The following is a 2,124-nucleotide window of genomic DNA, read 5'->3' as shown; positions in this document are numbered from 1 at the left end:
TAGCAGTCCTACTCAAAACCACTACACTACCAGAGCTAATTCACAGGGTATTAGGATGGAGAGTAAATCTTTGGTGGCACTGAGATTCTAATATCTACACCCTCATAAGTCCACATACTATAGAGTTGAGAGTTCAGGATTCAGTTTCCATATCCACAGTTAACTGAAACTACCTGTATACAGTTGGAAATAAAAACATGTGGCCCCATTTCTAAAATGACAATAGCTATTCCACCACCACTACCACCACTCCTGCCCTGAGCTCTCCTGCCTGCCCAACTAGCTCAATTATAGAAGGAAAGATGCTTGTCATCCATAAAGAATTTGATATGGATAAAAAGTCATTGGCGACATGCTCTGATTGGTGACCATGTTCGCCACCAATAAGGGGAAGTGAGGGAAAAACAGCAATAAAACTGCAAGCTTAGCCCTACAACATTCAATAGACTCCTGTGAACCCAGGTGGAGACCTGGTTGGCCAGCAGTGTGGCAAGACCTGGGGACTCTTGGGCCCAGAGTCAGTGACATAGCCACAGAGGACTAGAGTGGAGAGTGAAGCGTCCAGCTGATAAGAAGAGAGAGCATATGTATAAGAATACCCACACTTGCTGATAATACCCACTTGACCTGGCTTCAATGACTGGATAATCAGAGCTCAACTAGAAGAAGAAAGGAGTTAAAAATAGAGTAATCTGATACAATTTGATGAATTTGACATACACCTATGGATGCCGTAGCTCAAAAGAGGGAACAAATCTTTACAGCAAGGATCATTCCCACCCCTTCCATACACAGAATAGACAGGGATGTGCAACTTAGACATTGGCTACCCAAAATGGGGGGGGGGGTACAAAGGCAAGAAGTGACTGGCTTATAAGCTTTCAAGAGGGAGCCTACATCCAGAGGGCACAGAGGAAGGTAGAATCTCCACTGAAGTACTATCCAATCTGTCTAGGTGGAGCTGATGAAAGGAGATGCAGATAGGTCTCTTGTGATATAATAGCGAATAATTGTTATCAGGACTGATTGTGAGGGTTGGAAATGTAAAGTTAGACATTTTGTAGCAAAAGGAGGGGAGTGATTGACTTTGAAGTCCAGGAGCAGAGGTCCATGGGACCAAAAAGGCGAGAAATTTAGGCCCCAAGATTGTGCCATCCATAAGCACTGGACTTGTAACCACTAAGTCAATGGTTCCAACCTACAATTCACTCCTTGAAGAAACTAAACAGGGCACACAACAACAGAAATGTGAGATAGAAAACTTAAATGGAGAAATGAACATTCAACTGATCTGGTCCATTAGATCCTAATGATGGGGCCAAGTGATGGTTCATTTGAATCTTCATGAAAGTTTGTTTCCATGGTCCTGTCACAGAGGTTTACATGAGAATCATCTTTGCTAAAGATTAGCTCACAGTCAAAAGTTACAAAAATCAAAAGGAATTACCACTAAGGAGAATCAATAGATCACATAAATGGAAGGACTTATATCCCAAGAATTAAGAAAAATAAAGATGGTTGGGGAGTATGTAAAATACAGTTACTTTTAAATAATATTTTAAAAATATAAATTTTATTTTAAAAATCAATGAAATTTAAAAAAACAAAAAAGGAAAGAAATGTTAAGGATATAAAAGGCAAAGAAAGATGTTCCAGAGGAATGTGTCCCAAATTGGAGGGTTTAAGGACTCATGGCAACTAAATGCAATCTGGGATCCTGGATTGGACCCTGGACCAAAAAATGATGTAAGTGGGAAATCTGAAAAGATTTATATGAAGCCTGTAGAGTCATTCAGTACTGTATCAATGTTATTTCCTGGTTTGGATCACCTTGCAAACATTACAAAAGATGTACACATTAAACGAAGCTGGAGAAAGGTGTATGAACATCTTTTTGTAAAGGATATATGTTTTAAGTTTTTGTAACATTATTTCTAAATAAAAAAGTAAAACAAACAAACAAAACACTATGACCCAGGGTTTGAAGAAGTGGGTTTGAAGGAGAGACGAAGCGGAGAGTGAGGCTGGTTTTCAAAGAGCCTTCCGCCCCAATTTGAGAAATACATGTTTATCCTTTTAAAAATGACCTTCCAAGAAAGAATTCAAATCAGAGGAGCGATGTTG

Source organism: Chrysochloris asiatica, unplaced genomic scaffold (genome assembly GCF_000296735.1).
Source record: "Chrysochloris asiatica unplaced genomic scaffold, ChrAsi1.0 scaffold00006, whole genome shotgun sequence".
Classification (NCBI taxonomy): domain Eukaryota; kingdom Metazoa; phylum Chordata; class Mammalia; order Afrosoricida; family Chrysochloridae; genus Chrysochloris; species Chrysochloris asiatica.
Note: the sequence above shows the minus strand (reverse complement) of the source record.